This window comes from Apostichopus japonicus, chromosome 19 (genome assembly GCF_037975245.1).
Source record: "Apostichopus japonicus isolate 1M-3 chromosome 19, ASM3797524v1, whole genome shotgun sequence".
In the NCBI taxonomy this organism is placed as follows: Eukaryota; Metazoa; Echinodermata; class Holothuroidea; order Aspidochirotida; family Stichopodidae; genus Apostichopus; species Apostichopus japonicus.
The window spans coordinates 22,268,508-22,284,161 of NC_092579.1; the positions used below are offsets into that span (position 1 = coordinate 22,268,508).

The 15,654-nt window shown below is 38.0% G+C and overlaps 1 long non-coding RNA gene across 2 annotated transcripts in view; it reads left to right on the top strand.

The window, feature by feature from the left end:
- LOC139959385 (uncharacterized) overlaps positions 1 to 15,654 on the top strand; it is a 74,032-nt gene that overhangs the window by 16,938 nt on the left and 41,440 nt on the right. The window contains exons 2-4 of one of the 2 annotated variants that reach the window (XR_011790078.1): positions 8,288 to 8,506; positions 12,152 to 12,261; positions 13,121 to 13,640. This is a non-coding gene — a long non-coding RNA (uncharacterized lncRNA). Of the gene's footprint in view, positions 1 to 8,287; positions 8,507 to 12,151; positions 12,262 to 13,120; positions 13,641 to 15,654 lie in introns of those variants that run through there. The other variant, XR_011790079.1, reaches the window with a different exon arrangement.

Genomic DNA, 15,654 nt, shown 5'->3' on the forward strand with positions numbered 1-15,654 from the left:
GCATATTGGGTCACGTTTTTTTTCAAATTTCTCCAAAAAAAACAACAAAAAAACACACACACACACACACACACACAAGAAAGGTTTCAAAGTAACTGCATTTATAACACTATGGTTAAAAATAAATCGCTTTATTAAAACACCTTTAAGTACCTGTGAGAGGAACTAATTTCTTGTTCATTGAACAAACTGAAGCGTGAAATAAAAACGAGTGTTAAAATAAAGGAAGTCATACTTGAAATCAGGAAGTTCTCTCTAGGGTTTGAAATAATTCCATGTATACGAGGGTTGGGTGATTCATCTTATAGCAACGACACTTTTTGGCAATATCCACAGACGATTGTTTCCGTATAGTGTAGTGGGTGGTAGCTGACCAGCAGACAGACTTGTAAATATGCCAGATTTAGAAACACTATTTTACTACATATTAGACTTTATAATACCATAAGCGATGTTCGTGGACTATTGCAAGCAGTGTGTGTATTTAGCCACCCTTTGTTTTAAGGCTTGGAACAGCTTATCACACAACATTGTGGAACATTCACAATGGGGGTGGGCGGAGGGGGGGGGGGGGGGAGGGGCAAAGCCTTACAATTCGCCTCACTTTTGAAATCCTGTGCACGTCACCGCTTAAATAAATCCCTTGATCCACAATGTCCTACTACTACTAGCCTCTCGCGTTCTAGATACTACCGGTGTCTTCCGAAATTTGCTGGTAATATTTATGGAAACTCATTATTGTGTTGGCTGAAAACTACCGGCGATTTTGTAAGACAGTATTATTGACAAAACATCGGGCTTCAGATTCATTGAAAAATGTTTGAATTTACTATCTTTTGACCAGCCCTCATTTATTTTATTTTTTCTTGTGTTCACGAAGCATGCACTGTACAGCAGTTGTCTCAATGATACATACTTGATCATGTATTGCACATACGGACGTTTTGACATTCAAATTTACCTGAGCTTATTAGCCCCGAAGATTTTCGCAGGCCTTAACCCTATACAATATGTACAATGCTCCATACATAGCTAATGAAAGAGAATCAATCGTTTTAGACAAAACAAGAATCTGTCTCCCGCCCAGTCATGTCTAGCCAACCACCCCCCCCCCCCCTCCCCGTCCCCTTTCCCTTCCCTCACGCCGGCCACGCTCTGTCACTCTGGTATTTATACTCTTAGTACATAACATTGTTACTTCGTAAACTACACACAAAAATACACAGACGACATCGAAAAAGTACCTCAAAAATCATTGATTTTTACACCAGTAACAAAAATGCCCAAAAGATATATACTTCCGGGATTTATTACAAAACAAATTGAGGATTTTTAAATAGATAGCCTGCAGGGAATTTGTGGGGCAAATGCGGATATTTTGGCTCTTTTCCAAAGTAAATATTGATCTGTAAAATTTGTTTTGCTTTTATTCCAGTATGAAAACGATCCTTCCATTCCATTTGTTCATATAGGCTATATATATATATATATATATATATATATATATATATATATATATATATACTGGTATTTTATAATGCTGCACGCCAACGACCTATATAACTGATATAAATAGCCGTTTCGTCAATAGCTTATAATCGGCCATAATGGTCATAGTCATCGAAATGATTTTAACAACCTCGTTTGATAAACTTTAGTTTGTAGAAAACAATTCCAGGAAACTTGAAACAGTATAAGTTTGGTGAATGGGGTGGTTTGTCTGTATGGGACGATTATAGGAAACCTCGCTATTCGAGTTTGCACGAGTAGCTGTGACATTTTTGGGTATTTACTGGCCTCCTTCCAAAAGTGCGTGGTTAAACTGCCAATAAAAAGAAGGATTCCCAAAGCAATAACTTCAGAAATAAAAAAGTTGCCACTTTGATGTGGAATAACAGTGTTGTGTAATACAGACGTGAGAATCCATTCAACATTCCGCGTTGACTTATGTTATTGTATCATTCTGAACAAGGCCAGTCATATTCGCCCATATACACTGTATACTCCTCTCTATCATGCCCATGCGGTGATACCTATTCGGTTCCTCCCCCCCCCCCCCCTCCCCTTCTCAATTGCAGATTTATGAAAGGATCACTATTAGCAGAATTTTAGTCTCGATGTGTTATATTATATATGTTATACTGTACCTATCTACGTTAGAATAAAGTCAATTCATTTCCTACAATGTAATAATATAACTACGTTGACAGGTTCATGGGGTCGTTTTACTCCTGTAGAATTACCCAGCTACAATATATTATTTACTCTACTATAGTCGCATTTAATGTGCTTTGAGATAATATTATATTATTTTTTATATGTAAAAGCGCTATATAAGTATATAATGATTATTATACCAGCTGCAGAAGCAACCTAACGTCACCACGGACCGTTTAAAAAATCACGGCTAATATTATCTGCAGTGTATACTCGACCGGCGGATCACATATTAATGATATTATCCGCAAACATTGTGTAAAGTCCAAGTAAAACACCGGATACCATGCGTAGGTCCATATACAGCCGAGAGATTTCCTCTTTGATGTGATCTCTGTATTGCGTTAATTGTCCTTGACGGAACATGACGATTGGGTGCCCGGGTGAATTGTAAATCACCCCATGCTTCTCTATTCGACGAAATAGTTGTTTCACAGATTGCAGACGGCGAGACTTGAGACATCGCGGCTGGACTGAACCCTCATTGATTATAACGATAAAGAGAAGTTAATACCGTGACATGTGCAATGAATGTAACATTATTATGTTCGTCGATAATAGCAGAAATGTCGCAAGATGCGTGGTCTATATATAGTTGAACAAAATGGAGTCGAGACATTAAAGTATGGTTTATAATACAGAGGTAGGTCATCTGTTAAGTTATACCTGGGCCTCTATAGCGCAGTAAAAGTGTGGATTTAATTCTTAATATTTTCATGCCAAACTAGACTACTGACGTAATAGAAAAGGCATCGCTATTGTTTGTTTCATGATATCTTTTAGGACAAACAGTGGCTCTTGCAGAAAAATAAGAACCGTGAACTTTGGCCCCGCTGTAAATATCAACACTATCGCATCCTATTTTAGTCTGGTTAAAATTGCTTAAACTTCTCAATAGTACTTTTCTAAAAGTCTTGACCGCCCCACCCGCCACTCCCACCTTCCAGAGGATAAATGTAACTTGAGGGAATACTATCTTGGGTGTGGCTGTATACAATGCAATGAAAATTGGGCATTTACTCAAGGGCGTAGGAACCGGGGGGCTGGGGGCGCAAGCCCCCCAGTGAAAAATAGGGGGAGGAAGTATCATTCCGCCCCCCCCCCCCCCGCTCCGCAAGTCAGAAAACCCCTTTTTCATTTCCAAATGAGAAAAAAATCTCATTTGGAGCACCAAATTGCATTTAAGGCCAGGTGAAAATGCAAAATTCTTTACAAAATGGAGTGGGAGTTGAAGTGTGCTATATTGCACCAAATTGCATCTGAGGACACCTGGAAATGCCAAAAAATTCCAAAGGGGAGGGGACACCCCCTCCCCTTAAGCCCCTCCCCCAGGCCGGCCATCAGTCTTCAGCCCCCCACTCAAAAGTACCTTCCTACGCCACTGCATTTACTAGAAATCGTTTCCATATTCATTTGGTGTGTGTGGGAGTTACTTTAAAATTGGTTATCAGAATTTGGGGTGAGGGAGTAACAAGTTACGTTTACCTAAACATTACTCAAGGTGACTTATTGTATCTTTCAATTTAATAAATATCTTTGAATGGAGGATTAACTGGACAAAGTGAACACATTCTGCTGTAAACCGGTATCTTCTTGTATATATATACCACACCCAATTCCTGCTACATCTGGGTTTATAACACATACGGAAGTTGTTACTTTACACATCACAAGTGTTCTGTCATTTGTGTAATCAGACTATATTAAACTTACATACCCGTCGTCCTGGACACGAACTCGGCGGCAAAGCCGTCTGCTCGGTGGGATATTACAGGGCTGTACCGGCATCTTTACCTAACACTTCAACCAGTCATCTATGAAGCCTCGAGGCTTTCAAATAGCACCCATGTTGGCCTGGGAATTCCAAGTAAACGAGGAGAGATAAACAGCTGCCTGTTGCATTTACAGCTGAAGCTAGACTATATATAGTAAACAAAATCGTAATATACTGTGCAGTTGGAATACCAACAATTTGATCAAACTTAGATAACAATATTTGTCAATATGCTGATTCATGTTCCAGCTGCAGTACCTGCCTGTGATTCGTGAAATTTCTCTTCAAAATGGGAAACTGACTGTAAATCGAATAGAAGTTTATTAATAGGCGGATTCTGTTAACTTTCAACAATTGCTCCTATTTCTCTCTCTGGTCACTCTTGATGTATTGAACGCCAACAGTGTTCCCCGACTAGGTCCCATGTATGTTTTCAATGATGTAGAATGCTCATGTTCTCAATGAAGGCTGACAAAGTTATGCTGATTCATGTTCGAACTGTACAATGTTTGTACTTCAGAAAGTTTCTCTCAATATAGTATACACTATATCGAATTAAATTCTGTTATACGGTTTCTAATAACTTCAACGCTATGACTATCTCTGGTTACTCTTGATATATGGAACGCCAAATGTATCTCCTACTTGATCCAATGTATGTTCTCAACCAACGATATAGGATGTTTTTTTAGTGGTCGAGTTTATCAAATTTACCTCAATTAGACTTTAAGGACCACCTACAGAATTTTTTTTCATCACAAACATTTAATGGCCTAACTTGAGGTTCCAGGTTCTTTTCAGGCAGGTATTTTGATTGTTGTGAGATGCACTTTTGAAACTTTAATCAATTGTTTTCTCTGGCTACAAATTGGTGGCAAGAAATAGATATGACCAAGGTAACACTGCATGGATAACAAGATAATCTGTATGATGGGTTCATGTAAAATCTGTTTGACCAAGCAGAGAAATGTTACATTGAGCATATAATGTATCTGTGTGTATATGGTTGACTTACACCCTGGTGTTTCATTTTTCTCCTTCGCTTGGTGACCCCCCCCCCGACCCTAGTTTGAATACCAGGAAACTATACTAGCCTCAGTTGTAGTAAAATATTTGCAAACTAATTACTGTCTTACAAAGTCAAATAAGACAACTCCCAAACAGTGTGAGACGTATAAAGTCATTGGAAAATAACGTATGGTCATTTTCTTCGAGATTCAGAGTGACCCCGATAAGAATGACATGCCCTTTACACTAACCTGACCGTACTGATATATCAATGTCTAGCCATTTCTGTGTGCGTGCCGTGTCGAAACGGGATATTTGTTAATCATGATATACAATGCTTTACTTTATATCAGCCTGTGACTTGCGAAGGATTGCAAACTCTGTGGGCACAAACTTCTAAATTCCCTGATTTAGGCATAGGGTATGAGAGGGGGAGGGGGGGGCATGAATCTTACTGGAAGAGTCAGGGGCGCACCAAGGATGTGGCCCATGTTCTTGAAGCCGACTAGCCAGGAGGGGAGGGGATGGCTATTGGGGTCCTACGTCAGAAAAGAAAATAGAAATTTTAGGCTCCAAATGCATGGTTCATTCTGAGGCACGTTATAAGACTATCAGTTAGGTCCAGATTTAACTCTGGGTTGTGGTTTTGCTAATGACATTCTTGCAGTTTTGTGTTACGGTGGAAAAAAAAAACTGGGTGGGGGTGGCGCTTAGAAGTGGTCTTATTCTTTCATGACTCAAAGTAAAAAAATTAAAAGCATATCCGGGATTTGAACCATTTCCCCCTATTGGCGATGTAGGTAGCGAGAAATGACCCTCCAGGACACCCTCTTTGCACCTCTTTGGACAGCAAGGCAAAATCGACTTTTGAAATTTCGTTATGAATAAGAAGAAAATAGAAAACCGGCTAGAAAACTATAACAAGTGAAAGAGCAAAGACATAAAACCACACTTGTATAGTCTGTGTAGGCTACATATGTTCAAGTTAACCGCTTGTACTAGCAGAACTGCAGTGAACGTTGTTATTTTGCTTGTATTACCGAATAGTTTCCTGGAAGAACTTGTTGGAAGTTGTATTGCTATGAATAATAGCAAGTGGGCTACGCCTAACTCTTGATCAGTAATAACCGTTAGATTATCTGTCGGTCGGTGAGGTATATTCTGTGAATTATATCCTATTTGGATTTTATAAGCATCAAGAATGGTTATATTCAGGTAAGCACTGCGTGGGATCTATAAGAAGGTCTACTGCATATTGTTACAATAAATATACATGAACCAAAGTAGGTTCGCGTGCATGACGTCACAAGGATGGAGCTTGTTGATTGGATGGACAGCGATGCTTGGTATGGATGATTAATTATATCGAAATACATAACTTTATAATTAATGGCAATATTCAATGGACCGAGAAATGTTTAAATCACCGATTCGGTGGGGTTAGGAGGGGCTAAAGAGAAGAGGGAGACGGAGAATGGGAGAAAGAGGAACACAATTTGGATACGATCAATCAAAGTAAATTATGCACACCCACTTTGCTTCACTGACTTGGACAACATTTCAATGGTCGGGGGGTAGGGAACGTTCTAAATTCCCTCCGACTGATTAAGGTAAGGGCATGGACCTTTATGGAAGGCCGTCTTCGTCACTGAGGAGTGGTCTCATTCTTTGCTGACTGAATAGCCTAATAAATATCTCCCGACTGAAATTTAATCCCCCCCCCTTCCCACCTCCCCTTACTGGAGATAGCCTGAGGTAGTGGCATGACCCCTACGGTGGCCCCTCCTCTCTAGTCGATTATATATTTCTTTCTTTTTATATATAGGTTAAATTTTACAAAATCAGAAAAGAAAAGGATGTAAAGATTTGCAATAAATCATTAACCAAGGAATGGTAATTCTGTGTCACTTTACAAGAAACGTTTCTGGTGATGAGCAATGTAAAAATTATGATGAAAAGGAAAGTATTCCAATCTATACTGGAGTCTGAAAACCCAATCTCAATAGTATTGCTCCTCACTCGAGATATGGTTGGTTGAATGTAACCAATTTTGACTTGCATAAACCTTCGACTATATTCAAGGATGGTGAATCACCGTGACGTCATCTGTGACGACGTCGGTTTCTATGACGTCATCTGGGCTGTTCAAAAGCTTCACTTGAAGTGTCATGAAGACATTATCCATTCTGCCTGATCCTGCAGAAAGTGTTCGCATATGATTGGCTAATAGTGTTCCCAGGCACTCAAGTTCAACCAAACAGTTCGCATATAAGGTTCTCTATATACAAGCTTCTCATTGACTTCTACTATCTTGACTCTATGCCTGTCTACTGTTACAGGCCATAATACAAAAGAATAAGGATATTAGTATAGGTTTTGTTACTTTTACCCAATCGGGCGTGTTATCTTAACTTCGAGGAACTATATGCGCGCCTGTATACACACGAGCAATTCCTCCTGTGTACACAAGAATGACCTTTTACTCTAGAGTTGGTATGTTGATAGAGGGAAGATGATCAGTACTTTTCCACTGAAAGTGTACCAACGGTCAAACCACAGGAGAAGCCATATTTCCATGGGAGAACCATGCATGGACAGCTCCTTGTCCAACCAGGCCTTAACTTGCTATACTGCAGTGACCCTGTGAAAGTACAGGAAAACTCGCGGATGTTGCATTACTTTGCGGTCATTTATTATCATCAGTGTATCATCACGCGAACTTTCAAAAGGAGTCCTATAATTTTGCTTGTTATACAGTTTTCGCTTACTAATAAATTGAAAACGACCTTAATCAAGTCCTATGCAAGCAAATGTACATTCAGGTTGCAAAGAGACTATGGAACGCCCAAAAAGAGTCTACAATGGTGTAGCGAAAGATACCCCATGACCTGAAGAATATGTCTTTAATGTCATGATTATTGCCCCCCCCCCCAACCCTTAGCCTGCTAAAAAAAAATGCTGAAAGTTTTTTCCTAAAGGTTCTGAATCACCAACATAATCATAAATTATATATATAAATATATATATATATATATATATATATATATATATATATATATATATATATATATATATATATATATATATATATATATATATATATATATATATATATATATATATATATATATATATATATATATACTGCGCAGTGTATGACTTTATCCACAAGAACACAATGTTGAGGTAGAACCCATTACAGCAAGTAAAGAGAAAAGAAACAAGATTATCCCATAGACAGTCGGTTCATTTTGATAATATAACTTATTTCTTATATTTTACCTACAGAGTACTCAATTCGCGATAACAGTGACTATACTTGGCAAGCTTTTCCAATCGTTGGTATTTCCAATTTCGTTTGTATGATGAGGAAAGAAGAGAAGGGTGCGAAGTTTGCGATTGAACGTTTCTAATCATCCTCCTAACCTAAATGGAACACTGGATGCATCGGACCGTAGTCTTGATGATACATGGATGCCCTACTTTGATGGTACCACCCGTCACGGGGTAAGTGAAAAACTCAAAACTGTTTACGACCGAAGTGACTCATGTAGGAAATATCAGATATGACATAAATTGGAGATATATGATAGGAAAGTTACCCCCTGCAATGACCTCCACCCTCCTAACCCCCCCCCCCTCCCCTTCCCCTTCCCGTTCCTCCTCAACCCTGAAACTTTCGGCTTATAACAATAACAAACAAGCGTAATCGTACTAACAAGGTTTTTCAGACTTTGACCTCTATTGACCTCAAATGACATGAAAACCTCCAACACTTTCAACAGGGTTCTTTTAATCACTAAGCCAAAAACCATACGCTCTATAAAAGTCCAGTTCAGCCGTCACGTTTACTTGTTTCAGTTATCGTGCATATATACAACAGTGTCAGATCCACACAGACGCACGCACGCACAAACACACACACACACAAACACCAGTACGCCATCACGACCACATAGATTCCTAATGCCTCCTGCAAGTAATAAAAAATACGTGCCACCAAAATGCTATATAATAAATACAACACATTTATACCCTTGACTGAGGTTATGATCTCTCCTTTATCACAACCTTCAAACAATAGTTAAACGGAATCATCTATAAGCCAGCGGCTAACAGTGGGTTTTTTTCAACCCGTCAATGTAGGTAGAAAAAGAAAATGGTTAAAATGACAATGTCATAGATGATGAGAATAGCTAACGTCTCTCAAAAATGTACCCGTTTGTTATGACCATCCGCTATAAACGAACGTGATGGTAGTTTCAACTAACAATACAGGCCTATAATCAGTATATAACACCTACCATGCAGTATATATAAGTACCACGCTATAGTTGGATTCTGAGAATTTCGAAAATGGATCAAGGTCATACACCGCACGGTACAACCGGGTAAACCACAACAAATATATGCGTCGCCATACTGTGTCCTCCCCATAGATATGTATATATTTATTGACAGTATCAACCTATGTGTATCTTTTGGCACAGTCTTGTAGGGTATAAAGCCCGTAGTTGACAAGAGACCACCATAAAAAAAACATGCCAAATGAGTTATTTGCCCCTTTTGTGAACTTTTCCTTTTTTTTAAATATAGAGAGACGAAACCCAGCTATTATTATTAATATTAATAACAATCAAGATGAAAAGACACAGTATGATGAACGCCCCCCCCCCCCCCCTTTCAGGATATAAAACAGAATTAAAGGGAGTCTCAACGTATTGAATGCTCATTGAAAATTCTACGCGAAGACTTAAAAGTTTATACGTCCAAATATCGCTGTACATATTGTTAATGGTTGTGAAATTCGTATGAGAATCTTTGTTTTATCCAGTCTTTGGCATAAAGTGGTTTTTTGGAAGATTAGGTGATAGGATCTTTTACAAATTCCTCAAACTAGGCTATCCTGCTGGTAGTGTTACCATGCAGAAGCAACTCGGCTTACTTCCAGAATGAAACCATGGCAACGAAGAGCAATGTGAAACTAGAAGAGACAACATTGAGATTTGGACATCAAAGATTGACAAGATGGTAGCTCCCTGGATTGATTTTTTAATCAATGATATCTCCTCCCGCACCCCCTCCCCCCCCCCCTCCTCCAACCGTAAGCAAGACTTTTCTTAACTGAGAAAGCGTTTTATATGTCACTATATGCATCTGTATCTAAAGGACGCGACATCCTTGATTTCCCTTTGGTAAGATAAGGTGACATACGTCCCCGCTATAGTCCGAGGACAGACCCAGCATGTTATGTATCGTCCCCGGATTAAAAGAGTCCACGGAAATTTCTGCCCGCACATATTAGGAGGCGTCCTCGTTTCATTACCAGTGTCGCGGAACTGATCCCGAGTCAGCAAGTAAATGCCCTGCACACTGCTTTATGTGCAGTGTTTTCTGTCCGGTTATCTGTTATTAAAAACATCTTCAACGGAAGCCGCATGCTTGGCAACTACAAAATATAACGTCCGATGATAACTCACAGATACAGGCATTCCAGATTTTAACAATTAAAACCCATTTTTGATTTGTAATGAGATTTTGTGTTTCTTTCTGGCATTGGGTTTTTATTTGGACAAAATACTTGTTTATGGATGATGTGTTCTTCTAATCTTGGGAACTTTGGCCATGATCCCTTTTCCCCTCCACACCTCACTATACAATCGTACATTATAGTATAGGTATACTAGCCCTTGATATGATATAAGGGATAGACATCAAACCATATCCCTGGATTTCCTGGAAGAGATATGATCATATTATTATAAGAAGATATACGGAGTACATTCACCAGAATACTTGCTTGTCCTTTACCGTTCGCGTTGCTATGGTGAAACTGAACGCTCCGCTTCGCGTTGCGTACCGTGCCATATTATAAGGTCACATGACTCTATATCCCTGGTAGGCCAACTGTCATGAACTGTTTGGCCTACATTAATTATTGTAATAGGCTCGGCTTGACAAAGCGATTTTAAAGAAGCTTGAAGGGGCAAAGGTTTACAATACTGGAGTCATAGCATCTATATATACTCACCAGTAAACAGATTCTAGGCTGCTCCCCTTCAAAGCTAAACCGAGTTGTCAATTTATCACATATTCACCCAATTTTTTTACACCAGGAATATTTGAAGATAAAGCAAACATTTTCTCATACAAAATGCCAAAAATAAATGGAAAGGGTTTGATCACATTTTTTCAAGAGATGTTTCTCTGTTACTTATTTGGAACTTGGAGTATGCCGCCCTAGACCAGTATAGTCTATAGCATTATCTAGGTATAATATTATAACTATAGCACATTGTTGAAAAAGCATCAGTAAGGTATGTACATGTGTTATCTCTACAATGCATACATGTAAGTCACTTGAAAAAAAAACCGGAACTTACTTTTGTGTGAACTTCTTCCCAAAAAGATGTTACTTCTCATGATTGCTAACTGAAATGACATTTAGACGTTGGAAAGGTTAAGAAACAACCATTAATAGGTCTAAATAAAGCTATATATGGATGCCTATACTCTACAGGTCGGGGAAATGTGAGACCTCATATCAGGCTAGTCACAACCAGGTGTTATGGTCTGTCTTTTTTCTTCTTTTGAGGGTTGATTATACTTTTTCCCGGGTGTATTTCTTCCCCAGCCAGTAGGCCTACTCGGGCTGCTTCTCATCAGGAGTCCGAGCCATTCCCATCTGTATGGGAGCTTAAAGTGCCATCAACATAAGAAAACTTTGCCCGCAATAAGCAATAAACATTTTCCAGAAAATTGTTCAATTGCTCAGTCACCAACGGTTTGAATGAAGTGAAAAATTGAAAATTTTGCAGAAAATAATGTTGAATTGAAGAGATACGATAAGTTGCCAATTAAACATTTTGCAGAATATTGTTCAATTGCTCAGATGGAATGAAGTGAACAATTGAACAATTTTCAGAAAAATGTTGCATTTACGAGATATGATAAGTTGTCAATTAAACATTTTGCAGAAAATTGTTCAATTGCTCAGTTAAAGCAACTGAGCAATCCAACATTTTTCTGATTTTTGATAAGATATTATCTTGAAAATGTCAACTTATGGGGCCAAGATTTTCTTATGTTGATGGCTCTTTTAAGCTTCCGTACATCTGTATTAGTTCTTTCTTTTGTATCTCTCCCTCATAGTTTCGTCTGTCTGAAGATACAGCCTGTCGGCCTATATATACTCATCCTAAATTTTGCATACAAGAACGTTCGACAGACGGTATAGGCTATATATAGGAGACTATATGCATGTAAGCAATTATATTTTATTGTTAAGCGGTTTGCGGTTATTGTCTCGACGGGCATGCAACAAAAAGTGATATCAACTTAAAACCGTATTTCCGTTATAACTTAGTTGATAACTCGTCGCCATGGAAATGGGTTGTAAACTGAACACCGTAAAAACTGGCTATTACTCCTGCATGTGTTTTGGACTCAGATTAAGTATGGCACATAATAGGATTGACAAGTATGCCGTTTCTTCTAAAACATAATCTTTTGAACACCGGGCTGGATATGAACTTGTCAGATTTATTTGTATAGATTTACCATATGCATAGATTTACCATATGAATATGCATAGATACATATAGATATACCCAAAATGCATTAGATTTATACAATCGCCACACCCCAATTATCCATATGCACTTTCGCTCCCTTATACTATCCATGAGGGAAGTGTACTTGTGTGTGTAGGATGTATGTTGAGGAGGTATGATTTGATTTGATTTTGATTATGGGTATACACTTTCCTTCGAATATAGCCTGCCTATGTCCTTAATTAAGCCAAACTTGTGTCAACACTGTTTACGTTCACCGTCCAAGAAACTAATGACAAACCAATGACATATCTCCCTGTAGAAGCAACCAATTTCTCATTAGATATTATAGTTGCGTTAGTCATCTATTATAAAGTATTAAATATTACAAGCTAAAGATGAAGCCTGAGCTTCTATTTTAATTTTTTATTTTGCTAAACCAGAGTCTGATTATTTACCATCCAAGTCTATTTGACGAAAGATTTAATATTAAAGTCGAGTTCAATTTAAAGAAACAGCTCAGTGACCAACAGCGAGAGTTTGACAAAATGCCTTCTTTTTTTTTCAGGGCAGGAAGTCATTGTTAATTCAGCCAAATACCAACGGGTTTGTACTTTTGGCATGAAAGACAGAAACAACAAAAACAACATTTTCAAATGTTTCTGGCGTCTGTAGTAATCACTTATCTGTATAGCCTTATATACAGTAGTTTCCAAAACAGTTATCTGTTGCCAGATACAATTTGGCTCGCTTGGGCAGACGGTATTCATTATGACATTCCTCTGCAGTCTTAACAAAGAAAAGAAGAAGAGTCGCGGAAACGTGTAACATCCGCTTCGTTGGTGAGATGGATGATAGGATATTATCAAACAGATTCATAAGATGGTTTCTGTAAAGGTATTCACTGAGGTTACGTCAATATAGTCTGTTTTTATTTTAGTCAAATCTTTCGCGCCAAAAATGTAAAAAAAAAACCTTTAAAAAGCAACATTTACATTAGGAATCTTTCAACGAAACCAATGAACGGGGTATGCGCGTCATCTAGTTTTTAAAATGACCTTTGACATTGTAATCCACCATATAAAGGTACCTAGCTTCCTGTATTTTACTACGACTGGAGTCGTATAAAGCTATTGCGCATGCTCCCCACTGTCTCCACCCGATTATCTACAGAGTGAATATTCACTTTATATATATATATATATATATATATATATATATATATATATATATATATATATATATATATATATATATATATATATATATATATATATATATAAATATATATATATATATATATATAAATATATATATTTATATTTATAGGCTATATTTATAGGCTATATTTAAGTAACAGCTTCAGCCCAAATCTTATATGCAAATTAGGCTAGATCTAGCTACATGTCTTAACTTTGTACCGGCAAGACATCGTCCCCTTTGACGATATAACCATCATATTTAATAACAAGCAAGCAAGATAATTTTACGCTTGTACTGTGAAAGCAATTAAGAAGCATCTATCGTTTTGTTTCCATTATATATGTGCCGTATTTGCTTTGTAAACACTACCAGCTGTTTTTTAAACACACACTAAATGTGAAGTACTGTAACTTATATCGATGCAATCAATATTAATGTTTCCATGTTTTGGACGATGAACTCCGCAAATATTAATACAGATTTCCACGGTTAAATCTGTGTGTATGTATATGTATGCCCGGTAACTGCGGTAACCGAACGGTGAATTCTGCACAAAATAATATTATTTATGGTGAAGGTGTGGTGTAGTCTTCTGTAGATTTGGTATATATATATATATATATATATATATATATTATTGGTTTGCCAATTTGAAATGGGGTCATTTGGTTCCGATCTTCCTATGTTTTGCGAACGATTTCTTCCACCATAGCCTGCAATGCAATGTGATGATGAATGGAGTGCGTCCACCTTCCTCAGTATTTGAGAAAACGGTGGCCAGATGCTGAGGATATACTCTCATGTGTCCGAATGGGTTGGGGGGGGGTGGTGGTGATGGGTGAGGGATATAACCGATGGCGGAGTGGTGATTCGACGATCATCACATGGAAAGGGTTTAAATGAATTAGTTCTGTAGTGGCTTTCCTAAACATTTAGAGATATTAAAGCATAAGCTAGTTGAACTAAAACCGTCCATGTATTATCTTTATGCGGTTCGTATAGGTGTAGTGCTTGTAAATTTTACAAAACGTACATGGAGTACATTGTGGAAAGATAAGTAGAAAACAGTTGGGGCAAGCAAATAAATCCAAGCCTCGAACAGGAATCGAACCGTTGACCTGTGGATTACTTTTTTATCACTTTTCTTAAAATAAATTTCTTTGCTCTTTTCCACTGTGAATAATTTCCCAGTCGGTTTTCCGTTTTTCATTTACTTGTATAAGTATTAGGACATACGCAAAATACATTACGCAATAATAATAATATTACGCATTTATAAGACATTTACGCAAAACTAACACTTCATCTGCTGCAAGGTTTATCCCACTCCACACCCACCCCTCCCCATTACCTCTCTCCTATAAGCCTAGTTCCCCCTCCCCCCCCCCATTTGAGAATTTATTGTTCACCCTGTAGGGAAGAGTCACTCACTGTGCTTGAAAGTTATTCTAAGCTTATTCACTACCAATATTTCTTTCCTAATTAAATCATGAACAGCCACACGAACAGAACAGAAACTGTGATAATACGTCAAGGGTCTCAAAAGAGCAAAATATTTTATTGACATTCCTGCCTTTTTTTGTTTGGAAAGAAACTGTATAGTCCTTACACGAATCTAATCCACCTGCAAACGTACACACACATGCACACACACATACAAAATCTCAGCGTGAAGTTTAATCACCATCACAGAAAATCCAATAATAAACTCTTCAAGGTATATTACCCCTATTTTCATTGTCCAGAGAGCCAGAACAGAATATATCAAATGAATACCTGCATGGGGTTAAGTCTATACACACACCCGCCGCCACTATAACAAACTCGTGCAAGGGAGAACTTTATAATCTCATTGGATGTTTGAACAACAAGAAGCAAAAAAAGCTTTCTCGGCTGGTA